Consider the following 23,335-nt stretch of genomic DNA (forward strand, 5'->3'; position numbering starts at 1 on the left):
TAGTAACAATAACTGACATTTTTGAGCTCTCACAGCATGCTAGGTGCTGGGCCAAGAGGCTTACACCTCATCTTATATAGTCATTCAAACAATCCCATGATGGAGGGACCATTATGAGCCCATTTTGACAGTTGAGGAAACTGAGGGTTAAACATGCTCCATAATTTGCTGAAAGTCACTGCACTAAGAAAGAACAGAACTGGGATTGGGATTCCAGTCATTCTGCTCCCAGAGGTGGGTCCCTTAACTGTTGTGTCAGTGTCTCCAAAACTCCTTGTGGGGTGTGTCTTCACCAAAATCAACTGAAATCCCACTGCCAGACACAAACAATGTTATAATGCTGGTGATTTATCCATTGAATTTTTAAAATAGATTTTATGACATTAATAATTCTTTAAGAGTTGTGATAATATGGTACACACAATTTTGTACCCTACTTTCGCCTCTTAACACTACATTTTCAATATATATTTTTAAATGATACATATCACACCTTTTTTTCATTTCCATGGCATAAAAATCACTCCTACAAAGCATGTGTGGATCAGTAACCTTAACTAAAGATGTAGATGTAGAGCATTTCCAGGCCCCCAGAAGGCATCCTCTTGACCCTCCTACTCAATGTTGTTGTTGTTAGGTGCCGTCGAATCTGTTCTGATTCCTAGCGACCCTGTGTACAACAGAACGAAACACTGTCCGGTGCTGTACCATCCTCACAATCATTGCTATGTTTGAGCCCTTTGTTGCAGCAACTGTGTCAATCCATCTCATTGAGGGTCTTCCTATTCTGCTCACTCTCTACTTTACGAAGCATGATATCCTTCTCCAGGGATTGGTCCTTCCTGATAACACGTCTAAAGTACATGAGATGAAGTCTTGCCATCTTCGGTTCTGAGCATTCTGGATGTACGCCTTCCAAGACAGATTTGTTCATTCTTCTGTCAGTCCATGGTATATTCAATATTCTTCACCAACACCATAATTCAAAGGCATCAATTCTTCTTCGATCTCCCTTATTCATTGTCCAGCTTTTGCATGCCTGTGAGGTGATTCTAAATACCATGGCTTGGAACAGACACACCTTAGTCCTCAAAGTGACATTCTTGCTTGTTAACACTTTAAAGAGCTCTTTTGCAGCAGATTTGCCTAATGCAATACATCCTTTGATTTCTTGATTGCTGCTTCCATGGGCTTTGATTGTGGATCCAAGTAAAATGAAATCCTTGACAACTTCAGTCTTTTTTTCGTTTATCATGATGTGCTTATGGGTCCAGTTGTGAGGATTTTTGTTTTCTTTATGTTGAGGTGTAATCCATACTGAAGGCTGTAGTCTTTGATGTTCATCAGTAAGTGCTTCAAGTCCTCTTCGCTTTCAGTAAGCAAGGTTGTGTCACCTGCATCTTGCTGGTTGTTAATAAGTCTTCCTCCTCTATTTTGCGATCTAATGCGATTATCCTATGTGTTGTAAATCCTAACCTCTATGATGTTAATGAGGCAGGATTAGAGGTGGTTATGTTAATGAGGCGGGACTCAATCTACAGGATTAGGTTGTATCTTTAGTCCATCTCTTTGGAGATATAAAAAAGAGAAACAAGCAGAGAGCAGAGGGAGCCTCATACCACCAAGACAGAAGCACCAGGAGTGGAGCATGTCATTAGACCCAGGTCTCTGGGCTGAAAAGCTCTTAGACCAGGGTAAAATTGATGACAAGGAGCTTCCCCCAGAACCGACAGAGGGAGAAAGCTTTCCCCTAGAGCTGGCGCCCTGAATTGGGACTTCTAGCCTCCTAGACTGTGAAAGAATAAATTTCTGTTTGTTAAAGTAAAAAATAAATAAGTCTTCCTCCAGTCCCAATGCTGTGTTCTTCTTCATATAGTCCAGCTTTTTGGATTATCTGCTCAGCATACAGATTGAATAAGTATGGAGAAAGGATACAACCCTGGCACACACCTTTCCTGATTTTAAACCATGCAATATCCTCTTGTTCTGTTCAATCAACTGCCTCTTGATCTATGTACAGGTTCCTCATGGGCACGATTAAGTGCTCTGGAATTCCCATTCTTCACAATGTTATCCATGACTTGTTATGATCCACACAGTCAAATACCTTTGCACAGTCAATAAAACACAGGTAAACATCTTTCTGGTATTTTCTGCTTTCAGCCAAGATCCAGCTGACATTAGTAATGATATCCTTCATTCCACAACGTCTTCTGAATCTGGCAGTTCCCTGTTGATGAATTGCTGCAACCTTTTTTGAATTATCTTCAGCAAAATTTTATTTGTGTGTGATATTAAGGATATTGTTCGATTTATTCTGCATTCTGATAGATTACCTTTGGAATGGGCACATATATGGATCTCTTCCAATCAGTTGGCCAGGTAGCTGTCTTCCAAATTTCCTGGCATAGAAGAGTGAGGGCTTCCAGTGTTGCATCTGTTTGTTGAAACATCTCATTTGGTATTCCATCAATTCCTGAAGCCTTGTTTTCCCCCAGCTAGGACTTCTTCTTTCAGTACCATCTGTTCTTAATCATATACTACCTCCTGAAATGGTTGAATGTCAACCAATTCTTTTTGGTACAGTGACTATATATTCCTTCCACCTTCTTTTGATGCTTCCTGTGTCGTTCAATATTTTGCCCATAGAATTCTTAAACATTGCAACTTGAGGCTTGAATTTTTTCTTCAGTTCTTTCAGCTTGAGAAATGCTGAATGTGTTCTTCCCTTTTGGTTTTCTAAATCTAGATCTTTGCACATTTTATTATAATACTTTACTTTGTCTTCTCAAGGTACCCTTTGAAATCTTCTGTTCAGCTTTTTTACTTCATCATTTCTTCCATTCACTTAGGGAAATAGCTATAGCAAACGTTTATTGATAGAATGCCACGCATGGCATTTTGCATGCACGCACATTCTCATTTAATTCTCATAACAATGCTATGAGGTGCGTATCTATTTTACAGCGAAGAAATTGAGACTCAGAGAAGTTAGGGGATTTGCCCTGGTAACACAGCTAGTGACAAAGGATTCTGTCCAGGGTCTTTTTTTTTTCAATCCCAAATTTTCAGCCACTGTTCTCTACGCCTCACTGATGTTCCTCAGACTTTGTTACTTTGAACCACTGCTGTGGGCCAGATAATTCCTCACAAGCAGAACTCTGCACCCTCTCTGCCCTGCTTGTCAGGCATTTCAGATTTTGGTAAAATCACGAGTGATATATATGCTACGGAGATGGAGGGGGTGAAGGAGGACCTTCTGCATCAGGTAGCTTGCAGGGCAGAAACAGAGGTCTGGTTTCAGGAGGGGCCAAAACCAAAAGGCGGAACTGTCTTTGGGGATCTCCGTGAATCCCCCGTTGATCATCTGCAGCACAGTTGAAATTCCAGGCCCACTTCTTTCCCATTCTGTGACTATCTCCCTACTGTCATCTGGCCTGTACTCAAAAGTGACAAACTGCATCTACAATTAATGGAAGCATGAAGCATAATCCACAATTTTCAACTGGTACCAAAAATGTAAGGAAGGAAGGATGGAGAAAGGGGAAGAGAAAAGTTAAGTTTCAGGCTGCAGTGTAATGACCTGAGAAAAACCAAACCCTTTGCCCTGGAGTCAATTCTGACTCACAGCGACCCCGTAGGTTTCCCATAAGGATTCCAAGGAGCAGCTGGTGGATTTGAACTGCTGACCTTTTGGTTAGCAGCCAAGCTCTTAACCACTGCACTACCAGGGCTCCTTATAATGCAATATACTACATTATTCATTTTGTTTCTCAGATTGTTTTTGCTTTGACCATTGGGAGCTCTTTCAGGTTGGTTTCTGTGTCCCTTTGACATGCTCCCATACTTTTATTTTTTGAGCACTTCTTTCCTTTCTGGTATTACAAGATGCTCCAGGCTCATCTTTTTTTTTTTTTTTTTTATTGTACTTTAGATGAAGGTTTACAGAACAAACTAGCTTCTCATTAAACAATTAGTACACATACTGTTTTTTTTTGGCCCCAGCCCTAGGATTAGCTTCTCCAAGGAGCATGGTTCCTTGTATTGGAGACTGGTATTTAGAAGTCAAGATCTGAGTGTTGAGCGTGCTTATTGCTGCTGGAATGTCATTGCTTCTAGGCCCTCTTAACAGATAGAGCTAGGTCAAGTATGTATATATACCAAAGCCATGTATATACACGTATCTCTAATTGTTTCTGTATCTATCATCTGAATATATATTAAGCTAAGCATGAGTTCATATTGATGTCTCTAACTCTAAGCCAGCATTACAACGCCAAACCTTTTTTTATAGGTATCATTATCAAATATATTTTGCAGTAGAATCTTAAGGGCTTGACTCAGGTTTCATAACTAGTGAGCAGAACTTGAACTCATCCAGGGCCCTAGACTTCCAACCTCCAGCTCTTTACATCTGCACTATCAATGCTACCTCTGCTTAGCTGTATTATGGAGCATATTCAGATAAGCCCAATCTTAGAATGTCAGAGGAAAGTGAAGGCAGCTTTAGTATTAGTTTTAATTAAATACCCCAAAAAGCTTAACTGACAAGAATTCTGCCCAATTCTCCCAACTTTGTCAATACCAGTTAAATAGTATAGTCATTCATTTACTCAGTGAAGCCTCAAAAACATTTGTTGAGTGCTTACCATATGCATATCCCTCTGCCAGGCACTCTCTGTAAGTTATTTCTTTTAACCATCCCAAGTCTGCCGGACAGATAGGATTCCTCTATTTTATAGATAAGTCTACTGAGATCCAGTTGAACAAGAGACTTGCCTAAAGTCCCAGTTTCTTCAGAATCATTGTTTTTCAGCCAGCAAATATGTGTGTCAATGAATTATGTAGAACAGTATTCCAGCATCTATGCCAAGCAATAGAAATACAAAGCATTCCAACAGGGGAGGAGGGCTTCAAACAAGCAATGTTGAAGGGACAAGTGCTCTAACAAAGGATACAAGAGTAGCAGGAACTTCTGCAGAGGAGGGTCTAGCTCTACCTGGGGGAAATATGGAGTGGAGGTGACTGTCAACTAAGCCTTCCCAAAGCAGGACATAGATCTTAAAGGTAGAGTAAGAGTTTTCACAGAACACCAGCCGTTGCTGGCCTCAGCATCTTGTGTTTGAACACTCTGCCTAGAAGAACCTCTTGTGGGTCTCTGCATGGCCAGCTTCTTCTCCCATTCAGGTCTCTGTTTAAACGTCCTGTCCTCAGACAGGCCTTCCCTGACCAACCTATCTAAAGTAGGTCTCCTTTCACTCTCTGTCACAGCACTTTGCTCATTTCTTTCATAGCACTTGAGGACAGGGACCATGTCTTTCTTGTTTACCGTCGTATTCCCAGGAACTGGCACAATGCCTGGCACACAGTATGTGTTCCATAAGATTTGTTGGATGAAAGATAAGATGGAGAAGGGCAGTTCTGAGCTAGTGTTTGCTGTACTTCCTCCTTTTTAAGGACTGAGCTGATCTCAGTGGAATGCACCAGAGCCATAGTCCTAAATATTTAGCTTATTTTAGAATGTGAAGCAGTTCTCAGAAATATATGTGGGACCTGACTCCAGGGAGTCTGATCTAGTCTCCTTGGGTGGGACTCCAGCATCTGCATTTCTGGAAAACTGGATGAGCACTGAAGGTTAAGAACTGTTGTCCTAGAGCCTGGCCCAAGCCTGAGGTATTGTTCCTTCTCCTGCTATGGATTTTTCTTTGTCTTCTGGTAACCTCTTAGACATTCAAAACTTGTTATGTCTCCATCTACCCTCTAGCATCACCCTTTTCCCCAACTATTCTTTGATTTCTGCCCCTTTTCTGATTGATTCATTAATTTAAACTCTATTACTGAGTTTCTACTCCCCAGTCCCCAAGGAATAGGGCTTCTTAGAAGGGTCAAGAGAACGGGAGGTTTTAGAACCAATCTATTTGGAGTTCATTTTTTTTATGGATTTTCTCATAACAGTGTGCAGACTAATTTGGGCAAAGTTGCACTGAAGTTGTCTACAGCCAATGAAGAAAATGAGAAAGACTATAAACCTGTTCGAGTTTCTCCTATTCTAAAAAATAAAAATAAACCTCCTAGATCTCTATTCCCTTCCAGCTACAATCAAAAGCTCTCCTTAACTTATATGAGGGACAATTTAATGTGGTAGTTAAGAACGCAGGCCTTGGAGCCAGACTGCCTGGGCACAAAGCCTGGCTGCACTTCTTACTAGCTATACCTCTTTGGACAGGTTGCCTAATCACTCTGAGCCTCAGTTTCTTTATCGATGTTATTGTTGTTGTTAGCTGCCATTGAGTTGGTCCCCAACTCATGGTTACCCCACGGACAATAGAACAAAACACTACCCAGCCCCGCACCATCTCCATGATCAGTTGTGGATTGGACAAAGTTCTGTTGTGATCCATAGGGTTTTCATTGACTGATTTTTGGAAGTAGAACACCAGGCCTTCCTCTTCATGCATAAAATGGGAATAATACCTTCGAGTGTTGCTATGAAGAGTAAATGAATTAACATAAACCTATCTGTGTATTTATACATACATATGACTCCCTGGGTAGTGCAACAGTTTACACACTCAGCTTCTAACTGAAAGATTGGCATTTGAGTCCACCCAGAAGCACCTTGGAAGAGAGGGCTAGCAATCTGCTTCTGAAAAATCAGTCATTGAAAACTCTATGGAGCAAAGTTCTACTCTGACACACATGGGTCATCATGAGTTGTACTCAACTCCACAACAATTGGTTTGTTTTGTTTTCATACATGCATATATATGAATAGATAGATACGTAGGTAGGTAGGTAGGTAGGCTGACAGACAGATAGAGTTTTAGAACAGTGCTTTGAATATAGTAAGTACAAGTGTTATTTATCATCACCATCATCATCCTCATCCAAATTTTTGAAAAGACTAGAGCTTATCCTCTGCATAACCCTTCCTTGCCTCCCATTTTCATCTCAACCTACTGAAATCTGGCTTCTAGTCCCAAAACTCTACTGAAACACCTCTTTAACATAACCACTGAACACCTAAATGCCAAATCCAAGGACATTTTTAGCTATTATCTGCTGCATTTGACTCTGCTTGCCACACCCTTCTGAAGTTTCTCTGCCTATTCAATGTTCTCCTTGTGCTTAATCTGTCTCTTTGATTTCATTTTTTATTTCTTCTATTACCCAGTGGTTTTTAAGCAGAATGTTATTCGGTTTGCATATATTTGATTTTTTTTCCTTGTTCTTCCTATTATTGATTGATTTCTAATTTTATAACATTGTGATCCAAGAAGATGCTTTGTATTATTTCAATGTTTTTTAATTTTTTGACACTTGCTTTGTGGCCTAACATATGGTCTATTCTGGAGAATGATCCACATGTCCTAGAAAAGAATATATACTTTGCTGCTGTTGGCTGGTGTGTTCTGTATATGTCTATGAGATAAAATTGGTTGATTGTGTTGCTTAGACCTTCTGTATCTTTGTTGAGTTTCTTTCTAGTGGTTTTTTCCTTCATCAAAAGCAGTGTGTTAAGGTCTCCTACTATTATTACGGAGTTGTCTATTTCTGTTTTCAATTCTGTTAGCTTGTTTTATGTATTTTAGAGGCCTTTCATTGGGTGACTAGATATTTATTATGATTACAACCTCTTGTTGGATTGAACCTTTAATCATTATATAATGCCCTTCCTTGTCTCTTAACGTCTATTTTATCAGAGATTAATATTTTTTTTGATTGCCATTTGCTTGGTATTTTTTTTTCATCCTTTGACTTTTAGCTTATTTTTATCTTTGTGCTTAAGGTGTGTCTCTTGTAGGCAGCATATTGATGGGTTGTGTTTTCTTATCCATTCTACCACTCACTGTCTCTTGACTGCTGCATCTAATCTGTTTACATTCAGTGTAATTATTGTTAGGTATGAATTTACTGCTGTCATTTTGTTGGACATTTTTGTGGAGTTGAAGATTTCTTTGTTCTGCATACTTTTCTGTGTTGAGTTCTTTTTGTTTATGGATTTTCTTTTCATTTCCTTTGTCTCTGTTGATTTTGTGTTTACTGAGTCTTTATGATTTTCTTCTTTTTTATTTTGGTGAGAAGGTTTATTAGGTTTCTTTGTGGTTACCCCAAAATTTTAATTTGAATCCACCAGCCACTCCTTGGAAACCCTATGGGCAGTTCTACTCTGTCCTATAAGGTTGCTCTGAGTTCGAAATCGATTCCATGGCAATGGGTTTTTAAGTTTAAAACAGTCTGTTATATCTTGATATCTCTTTGATTTTCTCTCCATATGGAAGTTCTGTAACTACACCATTTATTCTGCCTTTTTATTTTGAAGTTGTCATCATTTGCAGATTGACGCCTCTGGTCCCTGTTTTCAGTCTTGTAGCTTTATTTTATTTTTGATCTAGTTTGTTATCCTTTCATTTGATGCTTGGGTCCCAGGATTGTCGTTTATATCTAGTTCGCTTAATTTCTCAGGTCCTTACTGTACAGGGACAGTGTGGTGTGTCTGACTAAGCCTCCATATTGGCCAGAAGTCCTACTCTGTCTCTTTGAGGGGCCACTCTTCCCTTCTCAGCCATCACAACCCACCCAGCCAAGGTTCTTCTCACTCCAGGCTTTCTCTCTAAGTGATTATAGGGAGTATAGCAGGCAGTATAGCATGGTGGTTAAGCCCATGGATTCTGATGCTGGATTACCTGGCTAAACAAACCTGGCTTTATCACATACTCACAGAGTGACTTGAGATATATTGCCTAACTTCACTGTGCCTCAATTTCTTTCTTCTTCTTCTTTTCTTCTTTTTTTTTTTATAAGTTTCGGTATAATGAGCACAATAGCAGAGCCTACCTCAAAGGGCTAATGTGAGTACTGAATAAATTAATACATGTGAAATTCTTAGAATAGTGACTGATCATAGCAAGTGTACCAAATGTTTGCTCTTGTTATTAGGGCTCACAAATAAAGCTCAAAATATTCCTCAGATCTTCAGGCAGTACATACAGCATCCAGATCAGGTCCCAAGACACTCTGAGCATAGTAAGTCAGAACCTGGACTATTCTCTTTCCTCTGTACTAACTTCTCAGCCTATATTCCATATCTCAGTTTGGGTACTAGCATTAACCCACTTACCTGGTTCTTTCTAGTCTCTACCCTCTTACCATCCCTGATTCCACCTGTATAATTCAAGGGCTCATCATTTCTAGGCTAGGGTTTTGCAGCAGCTTCTTAACTGATACCTCTGCCTCCAGTCTTGAACCCTTCAAACTCATCCTCCATGCAGGCCCCCAAGAGATGTTTCTAAAATGCAAATCTGGCCATATTACCTTCCTTATCTAAATCCCTTCAAAGCCATTCATCAACTCCAGGACAAAGTCTGAGCACCATAAACTGGCTTCTCCCTACCTTTCCAGCCTTGTCTTTTGCCTCATCCTCTTCATTGTAGCAAGACGGCATTTCTTATACTTCCTATTCACATCCTGCTGTCTCTCGCCTCTCTGCCCTACTCTTGTTTTCCCTTGTGCTGGTAATGTCCTGCTCCTGGGTCATCCTTTAAGACCCATCTCAGTTGTCACCTCCTCCAAGAAACTATCGCTGAATGCTTCCCCTCCAGTAAGGACTTGGCTTCCTTCCTCTTTGTCCCCATACTGCCATGTCCTTACAGTTATCATTGCACTTTCCATGTTGCATGATAGTGATTAGTTCATTTTTTTTTTTCTCTGCTGCAGGACTAAGAGATTGTGAGGCTGGGACTATACCTGATCCAGCTCTGCATCCCCACTGCCTGGCTTAGGGGCTAGCATACTACAGGTGCTTAAAAAATGTTTGTTTAATAAATGGGCTAAAATTTGAACCTAGTTCTAGCTGTAAATAGTGACAGTAATGGGGTAACCTGGGGTCGCCATGAGTTGGAATCAACTCAGTGATGACTAACAACCATGCCTCCATAATGCTCCTTATGTCTCTACATGCTTGCCCAACACTTGCTGGTATTGATACTCCCAGCTCATCTCCCTCTTTATCTTTTTCACAGACACAAACTAAGCTTTAGTTCATTTATCTAAACTTGGGCCTTTCCTGTTGCTAATCTTCCTAAAGACTCATTTTGAGCATACATTCTGTCCTTTCTATTTCTCCTTTCTGACCAAGACTATAGTTATCCCCCAGAAATACATCTCTTAGTTATTTCCCTTGTTGTAACAGTCTAGGGTCATTGTACTATGAGCCCCTCACTTGACTGAGAACCCCTGAAAGCATATTCTCAGAGCCTACCATAGTTCTTGGAATCAAGTAGGTATTCCGTAAAAAGTAATTGAAAAAAAAAAGGAATCAACAAATAGGAGTAACATTGAATCGGAAAGAGGATTGAAGTCTAGAATCTCTATTTAGAATCTACTCCAGTAGCCAGTAATTGTTCTTCTTTATTCTTATTCAGGAAAAGTAGTCTCTGATCCTGGGCTCCATTTTGTTCAATGTGTAGAGTGTGTGTGTGTGTGTGTGTGTGTGTGTGTGTGTGTATGTGTGTGTGGTGGTAAATTTCTTGAATTTGTCTTTTTTCTAAGATCCAAATCTTTAAAGTCTGCACTTGTCCTCTCAACACTGTAATTATGATTTTCAATTTTTGTGGCACAGAAAATAAAAATTATTTAAGTGCTCTCAGTTTAACAGAATCTCTGTGTCAAACAAGGAAACGAAATTATTTCCTCTGTCATCATCATCTATTACACTGAAGCCTCCATGGTTATTGCATGGACAATTCTAGCAACGTAATAGCTCAGAACCCAAATCAAATAGAAATAATTGAGTTCCTCTGTCCCATTTGGTTGTCTGGTCAACCTCCACAGCTTATTTTTGCTCTGCCTCATCCTCCACGCTAACTTAGTATAGTATGTGCGCGTTTTCTCACACATCCAAGCCTACAAGAGAACAAACTGTTAAACAAAGAAGAAGCCACTTGTGTAATCATCAGAACTTCGGGTTCAGAAAATTTCCTCCTTAAGTAATGGCTAATCTTCAACTGCGATCTGACAAGCCATTAGAAATCAAATGCTATTTCTGAAGGGAAAATACATCCAAGAAAGAATAACCTACAGCTTTGGAACATTATTTGGTAACCTAATCTTCTAGAAGAGTTAATAAAGTTTTCCAAACTACCCAGCTTAATTAAACCCATAACTGTGACTGGTAGATCAACATATCTTTGGTCACTAGGACCGGAAATGGCACTCGTCAAAAGGGTCTTGGGAGAAATTGACAGGATTTTAAGTGACAGTCATTCTTTCATTCTCTTAATATACATTTGCTAAACTCCTAGTGTATGATAGGTACACATTAGGAGCTAAAAAATAAATGGCAATGACAGTCACCATTTGAGCAGTTAAAACATGCTGGAAGCTGGACTAAGTGCTTGCTTGGCATACAACATGTAAAGTCCTCCCATACAATTTCAGGGCTATCCCAATTTACAGATAAGAAATCAAAATTCAAGTAAATTGTTGGTTGCAGAGTTGTTTACTTGATAATATTTTTAAAATTCATCTTAAACATCTGAGAAAATTATGAACAATTAGTTAAATGAGGGGGATAGCCTTCTAGATGCAAAAAAAAATCAGTTTAAAAATGGAACAGAATATAGTGTCTTGAAATAAATCCAAATGCTTTTGAGATTCTTGCTTTTGATGAATATAGCATTTCAAAAAAGTGGTAAGACGTTGGATTCTTCAATACATGGTTGGTACTGAAGGTTAGCCATTTGAGGGAGAAGTTTAACTAGATGCCTAACTCTTCCTCATAGTAGAATAAATCCCAAAGGAACTGAAACATAAAGAATGGACCATAAAAGACGAAAACCCTGAGATGTTTTATTTAAAATTTTTGATCCAAAAGCCACAAAAGGGAGATGTTAATATATCTGAGTAATAAAAATGTGCTATACACAACATCAAAAGACAGATGACAAACTGGGGAAACGTTTTTATAATATGCCACTTGAGAAATTATTTTCTCTTCTATTCAAAGGGCTCTTATGAAATCAAAAAAGAAAATAAAATAAGGAAAGGATACAAACAATTCATTTACAAAAAAGAGCAAAGGACCAAAAATGTAGGGGAAATGCTCATACTTTCTCATAAATAAATAAGTGAAAATTATAACAATGAAATTCCATCTCCCTCTTATGTATTTTGACTCCAGAAAACTCTTCCATGTTCACTAGACAAGAAATTATCACAGAAAACAGAAAGGCTTTACATATCAGAGACCACTAATTAAACTGCTCCCTGAATGTATGAAGGTTTAAAATGTTGGCAGAATTGAGGAAAGCACTGAAAGACTTTGCTTGGACTTGGCTATCATTCGATCGTTCCCCCAAGCACTTCAAAGCATCTTGTCAGAGATTCCAAGCCATATTTTTTTCTTCTTTTTTTCTCTCAGCTTCTTTTTTTATTGTGTCAAAATATATAAAACATAAAATTTATCATTTTACCCACATTCGAGTGTATAATTCAGTGTCAGTAAGCACATTCACAATGTTGTGTAACCATTACCACTATTTCCAGATATTTTTTTATCATCCCAGACAGAAACTCTAGACCCAGTTGTATGTTTTTAAAACCTATGTTTGGGATCTTGAAGAATTTATCTACTTAGACATGCTTAAAGACTTATTTAAAAAAATAAAAATAATAGTTGCCATCAAGTCAACTCTGACTTATGGCAATCCCATGTGTGTCCATAGGGTTTTCGATGGCTAAATTTCCCATAGTAGATCTCCAGGCCTTTCTTCTGAGGTGCCTCTGGGTGAACTCAAACTTCCAAACTTTCATTAGCAGTCAAGCACGTTAACCATTTGCACCATCAAGGGACTTTGAAGACCTATTTCAACCAAAAACCAAACCAAACCCGTTGCCATTAAGTACCCTATAGGACAGAGTAGAACTGCCCCCCACCAGGGTTTCCAAAGCTGTAAATCTTTACAGAAGCAGACTGTCACATCTCTCTCCCACAGGGCAGCTGGTGGGTTTGAACTGCTGACTTTTTGGTTAACAGCCAAGCACTTAACTTATTTAACGAACCAACTAACCCATTGCCATCTATGTCAAAACTCTTCAAAGGGCAGCAACACTCATGCAAATGTTGTTACCTTCGACTTCTAGTAAGTGGAAGAAATCAAATGATTCCAAGGAAGGTAACTATATGATAGTCAAGATTTGAAAATGTTTCTTGCCTGCTTTTGAGAATTTCAAACAATGAAAACAATTTCTCTCGTGAGAGCATGCTTATTTCTTCTTTTAGCTCAAGAAAAGGCAAAAACCCTACTGAATTTCCACAGTTCTAAAAGATCCTTTGAATTTTAAAGTTTTAATCTCTGGTCTCCCAGCATCCTCTCTTGACCTTCATCTTCACCTAATTAAGCATCCACATCAGAGCTCAGCTCAGAAATCATTTCCTCTAAGAACTTCTCCCTAAAGCCCCAAATAGAGCCAGATCCTCCAGGATTTCTCTCCTTTCATTGCCTTCCATCCTTCCTAGCACTTATTGCAATTATAATTAAACAATTTTACAATAAGCTAAATAATTATAAAATTATTTTTAATATCTGCTTCTTCTGTTAGGGTGTAAACTCCATGAGAGCAGATAATCTGACTGTTGTGTTCCTCACAGTACTGTTCCATGTGATGTCCCTAGAGCCCAGCACAGTCCACTGCTTGTAATAAGTGCTTAATAAATATTTGTTGAATGAATAGTGTGGTAGAAAGAATAATAATCTCCCAAAGATATCCGTATCCTAATTCCCAGAGTCTGTGAATATTGCAGGTGTGATTAAATTCAGGATCTTTAGATTGGGAGATTATCCTGGATTATTCATGTGTGCCCAATGTAAGCACAAGGGTCCTTATAGGAGAAAAGCAGTAGAGTCAGAAAAGAGACGGAAACGTGACAATGGAAGCAGAGGTCAGAGTGATGCGGCCACCAGCCAATGAATGTGTGCCGCCTGTAGAAACTGGAAGAGACAAAGAATGGATTCTCCCCTCGAGCCCCCAGAAGGAACTGGCCCTGCTGATGCCTTGGCTTAGCCCCGTAAGATTCATTTCAGACTTCTGACCTTCAGAACTATAAGAAAATAAATTTGTATTGTTTTTAGGCCACTAAACTTGTGGCAATTTTTTATAGCAGCAATAGGAAACCAATACAAAAAGGGTGATTAATTATGTTACATTGAGCAAATGGCATAATAGCAAAAAATTACAATACAGTCATGCATTGCTTAATGTCCATGATAAGTGCTATGAAATAGGATGTATGTGATTTGGACATTGTACGAGCACCGTATTATACAGAGGCAGTCCCCAGATTACAAACAAGTTTCATTCCTATATCTGTCTTTAAGTCAAATTTGTATGTAAATTGGAAGTTAGATATGGTTTGTATCTAACGTCAGTTAGTCAAATGTTTGTCTTAGTATATAATGTACATTTCTATGCATCAAAAACATTAAAGAAACACTTCCAGATACACTAAAACATCTTTAACATAATAATAATAATAATGTTTTGATGTGCATCGCAAAGTAGTGCCCATTTGTTATTACGAACCATTGTATGTACTTCATATTTTTATTATAACAGGCTTTCCGGAGGCAGGTTCGTAAGTACAGTTTGTACATAAGTCGGATGTTCGTAACCCAGGGATTGCTTGTACTTAGCAAAGCTATATGAGATAGTGTAGTGTACCTATACTGACTAGCCAAGATACTGTACGCAAACAGTACTGCATTTCAGCTAATGCATCTGTCAAGGTATAACCTTACGGGACCACGGACATACATGTGGTCAGACATTGCCCAAACAGGGGTGGCATAGTGCATGACTGTACTATGTTATAAAACAATTACGAATCAAGCTAACGACTCATTGTCTGAGTAACCCAGTTATTGACCAGAAATTATTTGTTTAAAGAGTAGAACCAGAACTAGTAAGACAGTAGAACTGTGCTCCATAGGGTTTTCAGTGTCTTCTTTTTTAGAAGTAGTTCACCAGGCCTTTATTCTGAGGCATTTCTGGGTGGACCCAAACCCTCAACATTTGGTTAACACCAAGCACATTAATCATTTGCAACATTGCATGAATAAGAATAGCGCATGGAGTCTAGCACTGGAGAACTTTTGTGCATGCCCAGATGCTAGAGAAGAAACAGTCAAAATGGAACAAAGGTGTTCATTGTGAAGCCTTGGACAATTCACTTGACGGCACTGAGTGTTGGATTTCTCATCTGTAAAATGTGGCTAAGAATTGTTAGTTTTTTCCTTGCAGGATTTGTACAAAGTTTAGAGGTAAAGTATGTACAATGTCTTTTCCAGAACCTGACACAAAGAACCTCTATTAAAGATGGTGGAGTTGGTATATAGTGATGGAGGTGGTAGTGAGGGCGGTAAAATCAGTTAATAATAATGTCAAGAAAAGGAGCAGAATTAGAATAGTGCTGTTTAAAATAAAGCATTTTTTTAAGATGTTGCCTGGAAAAAAAGAAATAACAACAACAAAAAAAAACCAAACCTGTTGCTGTTGAGTCAATTCCGACTCATAGCGACTTTATAGGACAGAGTAGAACTGCCCCCACAGAGTTTCCAAGGAGCGCCTGGTGGATTCAGACTGCTGACCTTTTGGTTAGCAGCTGTAGCTCTTAACCACTACGCCACCAGAGAGCATAATTAAATGTATTGATGATATTTCTCGCTATACAATTCAGATTTAGCATAGAAGAAGGAAAGAATAAAATTTAGCTAATAGTAACGTATGTATGAAGAAGACACATTCAGTAATAAAATAAGATGCATTCAAAAATAGTGACTTTTTTCTTCTTTCTTTCATTTTTCTTTCTCCCCGCCCCAGGAAGTAGAAAGTGATGTGAACTGACTTCATTTTTTCCATATAACTTAAAGTCATAAATGTCAGTCAGAGCTGGAAAATGTTGGAACTTGAAAAACAAACAGAGCTTTGGTAGAGCTAAATTCTAGGTATTGAAAAATAGCCACTGTAGGATACATTGAAACACAGACATCATAATAGATCAGCACATTCTGCCCCAAGGCCAGACATGCCATTGTTGATAAAAACTCATTAACAGTGGAGCATCTTGCCTTCATCTTCCTACTTCATAGAAATAGCCTTTATAGCCCTTTTTGTATCTTTCTTTTGACTCTTCTAGTCTGTCTTATACTGTAGTTATTTATATACTTGTCTCCTCCATTGGATGGTGAACTGCTTGGAGATGGCCTCTTTCAAAACTTGCTCCATTTTTTAGATCAACTTACGGCACAAAATGGGGTTGTGAAGAACAGCCTTTGCTAATAACCTTCTGGAAAACATCCGGAATAGATCAGTGATCTCTCCCCACCCCTACTCACCCACCATGCCCCGCCATACCTGTGTGCCCTTTGACAATCAAGACCACACATCTGAAATCATCATTCCACTTCCCAGGGGCCTTCTCTTTTGTGGGAACCTGTCACTGCTGTCAAGAGTGTAAAGCGAACAAAAGGCACTTTCCATAATTTTCAAATCTACTGCTGCTATAATTGATAGAGAATTTGGTTACTAAAAATTGTTCACTATAGAAACTCTTGCCTACAGACACTATTTTTCTTTACTTCCTTCCCTCCTAAGTGTACCAGAATTCAATTCTTTAACATCGTAGAACCTGCGACGGCTCGGTCAGTGAGTGTGTCTTGTCCAATTCACCAATTCTCTTAAAATTTCAAGTGAAATTTTGAGCTCCTGAGCATCTTCTGTACACTATGTTCGTAACATGTTTCCCTAGAGTAGTCAATATAATGTCATGTACCGTTGCTGAAGCATTCTAAAGTTTTAGAAATGACAATCTAAATAGTATTCTTTACCACAGAATGGCTCAAAGTCATGAATATGCTACTTTATATTGTGGTTCTCCCACAGAGGGATTTAGTTAATGATTTCCCAAACTTTTTTAACTTTAAAAAAAAAAACTTTTCTAGCGCACCTTTTAACATCTCCCAGATCAGGGTTACAAGCACAAGGTTTGTGCCAAACAGGTCTAAATTGAATCTTATCTGTGCCACTTATTGGCTCTGTGACTTTGAACAAGTTATTTGTCCAGTCTAAGCCTCAGTGTACCTCATCTATAAAATAGGGATAATAGTAACTAATGCAATAGGATTGTGGTGAGGATTAAATGAGATAATGTTGGAAAGTACTTAGTTCCGTGTAAACCAAAAAAAAAACAAAAAAACAAAACCACTGCCATTGAGTTGATTCTGACTCATAGCAACCCTATAGGACAAAGTATAACTGCCCCATAGGGTTTCCAAGGAGCGACTGGTGGATTTGAACTGCGGACCTTTTGTTTAGCAGCCATAGCCCTTAACAACTGCACCAAGTAAATGATAGCTTTTGTTGCTGTTGAATTTATTGTTTTAATAATACATCACAGCTAGAGTCTCACCGTAAATAAAGAATACCAACATCAAACCATAGGCTCTTAGAGTTAGAAAAAATCATGGGTAATTTAGTCACATATCCCAACCGATGCTGGATTCCATCCCTCTAGTCAATGAATTCTGCTCTGGTCCATACAATCAAGGTTAAAACATTTCCAATTACAAGAATTTCCCAGCCCATTCCACTGCTTTCAAGATGAAGCTCAAACTTCTTAGCATGCAACAAGGCTGTTCATGTTCTCATCCCTGTTACTTTTCCAGCCAGCCTCATTTATTTCCATCATCCACATTGTTGGCTCCAGCCATACCAAAGCACTCACAGGTGCCTGAATGAGCAGGACTCTGCTGGCTTCGCACACCCTGCTCCGTCTGTATGAAAAGCCTCTCAACTATCTGTTCTAGGTTGTGTTCTCTGGAAGGCAGAATCCAAGTCAGAGATTAACGTGCAAGAATTTACTATGACGTGCTCAAGGGATTAGCACCTGTGGGGGAAGGAAAAGAAACAGTATTGGGTAGAGGGAGAAGCTGGTCTGTGATGAACCTTCAGAGATGTTCCAGTTGAGGACTGTGGGCCAGATCATTATCCCCCAACACTAACCAGTCATCGGATGTGGGTGGCTCCAGGAAGGTGAATGTCAACATGCGCAAGGTAGCTCTCCTAAGCCACAGTGGGCTGACAGATGCGGTATCTCCCCAGCAGTGGGGAGTAAGTCCTTCAGTCCTGAAGGGGGGTCTGAGTGGCACATCACAGCTTCCACTTCACCAATACCCACCCTCTTTTTGCCTTCTAGTTCCTGCTCATCCTGTCCTTCAAGTCTCAGCATAGATACCTTCTCCTTCTAGGAAGCTTCCTGGGCCTCTCTCCCTCCCCACACATACACCTTGATTCAGCTTCCCTCCTGCATATTAATAAGTGTGCTGAGAGTACCCTGTGCTCACACCTACTGAACCCTTTTCACATCGTATTCGAAACACAGGTTGCTGTCAATCTTCCCTTCCAGGTTATGAAACCCTTGATGAGAAAGATCATGTCCCACTCGCTTTTATCTCCCTAACATAGGCTTCATAACACAACGTAGACACTCAATAAGTATTTGTGGAATGAATGAGTGGAAAGAATGATTGCACAGGGAAATGACTGTGAATAAGTGACTATTTTGTTCTTCTTACATGACCAATTATTTGCCTACTATCATGTTTATATCCTTGGTTACATGATTTTCCACACAAGTGCATGGCTTCTTGACATACAGAAACACTATTCTTCCCTGACTGTCTAATCTTTTGCATTAAATCATCCACGCTCCATGTGAATTTCAAGTGCCATTCCCCTAAGCCTTGGTGAAACCTCATAGGTCATCTTTTCCTTGCTTGTGTTAAAATTTCAGACATCCTTTATTCTTAGAAAACAATGTGACAATGATGGGAAACATGTTGTAGTCCAGAGAGTTGAGGACCAGTCTTTGCTCTGCAAGCAGAGCACGTGGTTAAATTATGCAACTTCTCTGAGCCTCAGTTTTCTCATCTGTAAAATGGTAAAAAAAATAATACTTTCCTCTCAGAATGATTTTCAGAATCACTGAAAAATAGCATACATTTATATAAGCTGATGTTGTAATTATTGTAATCTTTCTAACTGTGTATTGCACACTGTCTTAGTTATCTAGTGCTGCTATAACAGAAATACCACAAGTCGATGGTTTTAATGAAGAGAAGTTTATTTCCTCATAGTCAAAGTAGGCTAAAAGTCCAAATTCAGGGCGTCAGCTCCAGGGGAAGGCTTTTTGTCTCTGTCAGCCTTCTTGTGTTGGTGTTCCCCTAGAGTAGGAGCTTCTCTGCGCAGGGACCCCAGTCCAAAGGACGCACTCTGCCCCCAGCATTGCTTTCTTGATGGTATGAGGTCCCCAACTCTATGCTTGCTTCCCTTTCCTTTTATCTCTTGTAAGATAAAAGGTGGTGCAGGCCACACCCTAGGGAAACTCCCTTTACATTGGATCAGGGATGTGACCTGGGTAAGGGTGGTGTTACAATCCCACCCAAGTCTTCTTTAACATAAAATTACAATCACAAAATGGAGGCCAACCACACAGTTCTGGGAATCATGGCCCAGGCAAATTGATACACACATTTTTGGGGGGACATAATTCAAACCATGACAGTAACATAACCTGAAATTACAATAGCAGTTATAGTTAACACTAATTTCTTGCCTACTATGTGCTAGGCACTATTCTAAGTACTTTACAAGTACTATCTTGTTCAATTCTCACACATACTATTATCATCCCTATTTTATGGACAAGGAAACTGAAGCTCAGGGTGCTTAAGTGACTTGTTGAAGTCTACAATCCTGAAAAAGCCAGAATTTAAATCTGTAAACACTCTAGAGTCCAAGTTCACTTTAAATGGGAAATAACAATGGAGACCATGATTTAGTGATAAATACAACATTTAAAGGGCCTCCATGGAAGATGGAAGTTTCATCCAGAATCAAACCGCTAAATTTATTAGACAACTATCTTCCTTTTGCTTGAGCTCCCATTTGGCTAACGCTTGACAGAGCACAATCCCTACCGGTGCACCCCTTTGATCAAGAAACTGCTAGCAATGAGCGCTTGGCCCTTGGTCTTCCATCATTCAAACTGCTCAGAAACCAGGGTTGAGAACTGCAACTGCCCTGGAGAATGATAGCAGTCAATAGTCACCAAGCATCTCCTCTTATCTGAAGACTTTAGGCTTGCTCTACTTTGAATGAACACTTAAACCATTCTAGACCAAAGTGTTTCAGCGACCCTCCAGGGGTATATGCTACTGTGTATCCTGATTATCGAGGAAAAGGTTGCCCTCTCCCCTTTTGTACATTGCTAAGGCAACATGCCATACTTTCCTTGGCCATTTTCCAAGTTCTTAAGTAAAAAAATCCAATATACGTATGGTTCTTTGGACCATAATAAGACCCAGGCTGAGGGCTTATATCTCTATGAGCCTGTACAGTGGGTTTCTTGTGAAGATATTATATATCAGACTCTGGATAGGATTTGAAGCTGGAATAAGGAAACATGATAACCCAAGGAAGAAAGTAATAAGAATTTGAAAAGATTTGACCATAACAAATTGCAGGATCAAATGAATGCCTCCAGAACCAAGCCCCTCATTGTTGGTGGAGAATCTGCTTATGCCTTCATGTGATTGCATTAGCTGAGTCATAGGCGCCATTTTGGCTTCCAACCAGAGAGTTTTATATCCAGCTCACAATCCATTCCCGAACTTCCCAACCACTCATTAGAATAGCATTCTCCATTCTCAAGTTTTAATTTTTAAGAAGATGGAAGAGTCACCCTCATACTTTAGAAACAAAGACTTAACATAAAATTGCCAACAATGAAAAGATTACCAAGGAGAGGATTGTTTTCATTTTTGCATTGCTTGAGATTTTCCCCCTGCGTTTGTCATTAAGACAAATTAACCTTTTCAAATGTTTTTGAGTCCCTACATCAATTTTCTTCTGGGGGAAGAAAAAAGTAGGACTTTATCTAGATTCTCTTTCTTATATTGTTATGAGTGCATTTTTAATTAGCAACGATGGGAAAAAGTGGTGTTTGATCTTTTCTCAATTTTAACTTTCTTAACTTTCATTTGTCACCAAATGTGATACACTCCATAGCCAACAACTGCCTTTGGAATAAAGACCAAACCTTTATCATAATGACATTCAAGACCTTCCACTCTTCAACCGACCTGCTTTCCCCGGCTTCTCTCCTCTGCTTCCCATCATGTAGCCAGAAAGCCTGAATTATTCACTTCATTGTTGCCCAACTGTTGCAGCTCCAAACCCTTACTTGTGATGTCTCCTCTCCCTAAAATATTCTTTCCCTTCCAACTACTTCTAACTGTTGAAATTTTAGTTCTTTGAAAGCTTAGCGTAGGAGTTTCTTCCTCCCAAAGCCTCCTCCATTTTCTCTCTCCTGTTTTTCCCAATAGGGCTTTCCTTTTCTCTGTATTTTTTACAGACCCTTGGTGGTGCAGTGGTTTAAGAACTTGGCTGCTCACCAAAAGGTCGGCAGTTTGAATCCACCAGCCACTCCTTGGAAACCCTATGGGGCAGTTCTACTCTGCCCTATAGGGTCACTATGAGTCAGAATTTACTTGATGGCAATGGGTTAATGGGAATATTCTTTACGTTTCTTATTTTAATAAACTCACATATGTACATTTTTTATTTTCCCACTAAATGTTAAGCTCTTTACAGGTGAGAATGGTAGCAGTTACAGTTGATTCTCATGATTCACATATTCCATATTTGCGAATTCATCTAGTTGCTAAAATGTATTGGTGACTCCAAAATCAATACTCATGGCACTTTTATGGTCATCTGCAGACATGCACAAAATGGAGAAAATTTTGAGTCACCCAATGTGCACATTTCCAGCGGAGGCTGAGCAAGGTGACACTCTGCCTTTTTATTACAACTCTCATACTGTAAAAAAGTGCCCTTTCTGCAAGTCTACTAGCACCACATTTTTCACATTTTTGTACTTTTTGTTGATGATTTCACTGGTCCCCAGATACAGTGCTGGTATTGTCTACTGTTCCTAAGTACAAGATGGCTGTGATATGCTTTACAGAGAAAATATGTATGTTAGATAGCTTCATTCAGGTGTAAGTTACTGTGCTGTTGGCTGTGAGTTCAACGTTCATGAACCAATAATATGGTACATCCAGAAAAAGGAAAATGAAATTCATTAATTTGTACGTTAGGCCACTCTGGAAAGTGCTAAAGTAATAACTGTAGTGTGTGATGAAGCTCAGGAAAAGTGGCTAAATTTGTGGCTTCATGAGATGATGATCAAGAAAAAAAAGTGTAGTGGACAGCATTGTTGTGAGGCTGAAAGCCAAAGAAATTTAGCATCACATTTTCCATGGTCAGGAGAACGTTAAACGTTCTTGGCCAGTATTTTATTTTCAGAAATACTGCATGTACTTAATTATTTGTAAGAAATACAAAATGAACATAACAACATCAAACAATGAGAATTTACTGTACATGTGCACTGAGTGGAGGAAAAAAGTTTTGGGCGTCTTTAGTATTATCATCTTCTGATCCCTCCTTCAAACATAGTAACACAGTAGTCTTCGGAGTTTCCTAACTATGTTGTCGATGTTATTAGCTGCCATCATGACGAGCCCATGCACAATGAAAAGAAATGCTGCCTGGTCCTGTGCCATCCCCATGATCGGTTGTGAATCAGACCATGGTGATCCATGTCGTTTTCACTGGCTGATTTTTGAAAGTAGATGGCCAGGCCTTTCTTCTTAGTCTCTTAGTCTGGGAGCTCTGCTGAAACCTGTTCAGCATCATAGTAACACCCAAGCCTCCACGGACAGAGAGGTGGTGGTTGTGCATGAGATGTGTTGGCCAGGAATTGAACCCAAGTATCCTGCATGAAAAGCAAGAATTCTACCACTGAACCACCACTGCCCCCATTTCATACCTATAATTATTGATAATCATTAGCTAACTCTTTATACTTGTGCTGCAAACTTGGCAGATGCACTTAGATGCTCTAGAAATGGTTTAACGAGAACAGTGGACAGTTAACCAAGAGAAGAGAAGGTGAGTGAGAGACGGAGTGTTTTCATGGACAGAAGTTGTCACCTGTTCTTCAGGTCCATCTATGACCTGCTGCTGCTACAGCATGAAACGCTGAAGGTGGCTGGTAACAGTTTCCTGCTGGTGACAACTCTTAGGATACAGTACAAGCTGCTTAGGGAGATCTGTGTAGCATAGCAGTTAGGAAGGTAGAAGTTCACATTGTGTCTCTGCCGGACACTAGCTATGTAATTTGGGGCCAGTGTTTTCACTTTTCTGCATC

The 23,335-nt window shown here is 39.4% G+C and overlaps 1 protein-coding gene across 2 annotated transcripts in view; it reads left to right on the forward strand.

The window, feature by feature from the left end:
• Window positions 1-23,335, forward strand: part of AOAH (acyloxyacyl hydrolase) — a 240,538-nt gene that overhangs the window by 64,681 nt on the left and 152,522 nt on the right. The gene's annotated exons all lie outside the window — the stretch shown is intronic.

Source organism: Trichechus manatus, unplaced genomic scaffold, assembly GCF_000243295.1.
Source record: "Trichechus manatus latirostris isolate Lorelei unplaced genomic scaffold, TriManLat1.0 scaffold00137, whole genome shotgun sequence".
NCBI lineage: Eukaryota > Metazoa > Chordata > Mammalia > Sirenia > Trichechidae > Trichechus > Trichechus manatus.